Source organism: Triticum dicoccoides, chromosome 3B (assembly GCF_002162155.2).
Source record: "Triticum dicoccoides isolate Atlit2015 ecotype Zavitan chromosome 3B, WEW_v2.0, whole genome shotgun sequence".
Lineage (NCBI taxonomy): Eukaryota > Viridiplantae > Streptophyta > Magnoliopsida > Poales > Poaceae > Triticum > Triticum dicoccoides.
In genome coordinates, this window is record NC_041385.1 from 186766916 (window position 1) to 186770396 (window position 3481).

General features: G+C 56.2%; 1 pseudogene; it reads left to right on the forward strand.

Annotated features, from left to right (window-relative positions):
• Window positions 1-503: 503 nt before the first annotated feature.
• Window positions 504-2870, forward strand: LOC119281106 (annotated as a pseudogene).
• The last annotated feature ends 611 nt before the right edge of the window (window positions 2871-3481 follow it).

Genomic DNA, 3481 nt, shown 5'->3' on the forward strand with positions numbered 1-3481 from the left:
AGGGCGCCTGAGGTCGCTGGCGCCTCCAGCCGTACATTGCAGTGGCCACCATCCTGGACTCAGGCAGAGATGAACTGAGGAGACAAAAGCTCACATCAATTTGGCAGAGGGAGAAGAAAAGAAGAAACTCCGGTCGGCGATCGCTGCCGGGGACGGGCCCAACGGGTGAAGGCTGATGGCGAGCCCGGTGGGAGAGCTCTTCCCCGTACCACCCTTTCTCCTCCCTCCTCTCAGCGCTCACCACTGTCCATGGAGCAAGCCCCTGCCACTCACATGCACATCCATCTTAGCGATTACTTTGCAGCTACACGTGGACGAATATGAGGCGAACGATCTCGAATTGGAACGTACGGGCCTTCCAACCCGAGTCGTATTCTTCAAGCCAGGCCTTCAAAAGGGGGGCTGACTCCCAGGTATCCTCTTCACCGCAACACCAACACAAACTACGAGAGTAATACACGAGAGCAGCAACTCGACCAACGAGACTACGAGAGTTGAAGGCGATGGCGAGCACGGCGGCGTCGAAGAAGGCGGCAAACCGGCTGGTGGTGGAGGAGGCCACCACCAACGACGACAACTCCATCTGCAATCTCCACCCCGACACCATGGAGAAGCTCTCCATATACAAAGGCGACATCGTGCTGCTCAAGGGCAAACGCCACCACAACACGGTCTGCGTGGCACTGCCCGACGACACCTGCGAGGGGCACAAGCTCAGGATCAACAAGGTGGCCTGCTCCAACCTGCGCGTGCGCATCGCCGACGTCGTGTCCGTGCACCTGTGCCACGATGCCAAGTTTGGCAGACGCGTGCACATCCTCCCTCTGGACGACACCGTCGAGGGCATCGCGGGGAACCTCTTCGACGCCTACCTCAAGCTCTACTTCCTGGACGCCTACCGCCCGCTCCACAAGGGCGACCTCTTCCTCGTGCGTGGCGGCATGCGGAGCGTCGAGTTCAAGGTCATGGAGATCGACCCCACGGTGGAGTACTGCATCGTGGCGCCCGACACGGAGATCTTCTGCGAGGGCGAGCCGGTAAAGCGGGAGGACGAGGAGAGGCTTGACGTCATCGGCTACGACGACGTGGGTGGCATGGGGAAACCGCTGACTCTCATCAGGGAGCTCGTCGAGCTGCCACTCAGGCATCCGCAGATCTTCAAGAGCATTGGCGTCAAGCCTCCCAAGGGCATCCTCCTCTACGGCCCTCCCGGGTCAGGCAAGACGTTGATCGCCCGTGCGGTGGCCAACGAGACTGGGGCCTTCTTCTTCCTCATCAACGGCCCAGAGATAATGTCCAAAATGGCCGGAGAGAGCGAGAGCAACCTGAGGAAGGCCTTCGAGGAGGCTGAGAAGAACGCGCCCTCCATCATCTTCATCGATGAGATAGACTCCATCACGCCGAACAGGGAGAAGACTCACGGCGAGGTTGAGAGGCGTATCGTCTCCCAGCTGCTGACGCTCATGGACGGCATGTAGGCCCGTGCGCACGTCATTGTCATGGGTGCAACGAACCGTCCCAACAGCATCGACCCTGCCTTGAGGCGCTTCGGGAGGTTCGATCGCGAGATCGACATCGGCGTGCCGGACGAGCTCGGGCGTCTCGAAGTGCTCCGCATCCACACCAAGAACATGAAGCTGGATGAGGACGTCAACATAGAGGTGATTGCAAAGGATACACACGGCTACGTCGGTGCCGACTTGGCCGCGCTCTGCACCGAGGCGGCTCTGCAGTGTATCAGGGAGAAGATGGACGTGATCGACTTAGAGGACGACACCATTGATGCCGAGATCTTGAACTCCATGGCCGTCACCAATGACCACCTTTAGACGGCTCTCGTCGGCATGAACCCGTCCGCGCTTCGTGAGACCGTCGTCGAGGTGCCCAACGTCAGCTGGAACGACGGCGGCGGCCTCGAGGGCGTCAAGAGGGAGCTGCAAGAGACCGTCCAATACCCGGTCGAGCACCCAGAGAAATTCGAGAAGTTCGGCATGTCGCCGTCCAAGGGCGTCCTCTTCTACGGGCCACCAGGGTGCGGTAAAACCTTATTGGCGAAGGCGATCGCCAACGAATGCCAGGCCAACTTCATCAGCATCAAGGGGCCAGAGCTGCTCACCAAGTGGTTCGGCGAGAGCGAGGCCAACGTGCGTGAAATCTTCGACAAGGCCCATCAATCTGCGCCGTGCGTGCTGTTCTTCGACGAGGTCGACTCCATCGCTACCCAAAGGGGCGGCAGAGTGGGCGACGCCGGCGGTGCGGCGGACAGGGTCCTGAACCAGCTGCTCACCGAGATGGAAGGCATGAACGCCAAGAAGATGGTGTTCATCATCGGAGCCACCAATAGGCCCGACATAATTGACTCGGCGTTGCTCCGTCCCGGCCGCCTGGACCAACTCATCTACATCCCCTTGCCAGATGAGGCCTCCCGTCACCAGATCTTCAAGGCCTGCCTCCGAAAGTCTCCCGTGGCCAAGGACGTCCACCTCGGCGCGCTGGCAAGGTTCACCGCCGGCTTCAGCGGTGCCGACATCATGGAGGTCTGCCAGAGGGCGTGCAAGTACGCCATCAGGGAGGACATTGAAAAGGACATGGAGAGGCAGAGGATGGGGAAAGACACCATGGAGGTGGACGGCGGGCAGGAAGACGAGGTGGCTCAGATTAAGGCGGTTCACTTCGAGGAGTCAATGAAGTATGCGAGGAGGAGCGTGAGCGACACCGACATCAGGAAGTACCAGGCCTTTGCGCATACGCTGCAGCAGTCTAGGGGGTTCGGCACGGACTTCCGCTTCCCGGCGCAGACGCAGGCGGCAGAAGTTGCCGTCCACACCTCAGCGGCAGCTGATGAGGATGAAGACGATTTGTACAAGTGATCCAGTAACCATTGTTAGAAAATGAAGTAGGAGTACCAGAATATTATAGGCTAGTATGTTTTTGTTGTATTGATGATTCTTCCATGTATATATATATATATATATATATATATAATTTTTGTTTGTAAGAATTTACATACATGAAATACAGTTGATGAAATAATAAGCTCCTTGTGGTGCTTTCCTTTTATTTCTAGGTAGTGACGAGACTCTAAAAACTAGCTAACCGTTAACTGAGCCCTCGATTACAAGAAACTAGCATTGTTCTCTGTCAACCCCTCTCTGCTCCTACACAAGACCACGGGAAAATTTAATAAATGGGAAAAAAGCTGCTTGATTAATGTCCAATTAATTTTGAATTGAACTTGTAAGAACAAGAGAACCTGTTGTCTGAAACTTATGTCTCCCAACAGTAAATAGTCTTAGTTGTAGAGAGTTCTTTGTTAGCCAACAATGTGTTGGGCTAAGTCCCTCCACATGGAGGTGTGTTGGCAGCCCAACATCAGCCCACACAAGTCCAACACAAATGAACCGTTGATCTGTTCTGCATCCAACGGTTGTGAGTGTTTCCTGGTGAAGGGAGCAAGGAGAAAACCCTAGCCACTCCACCC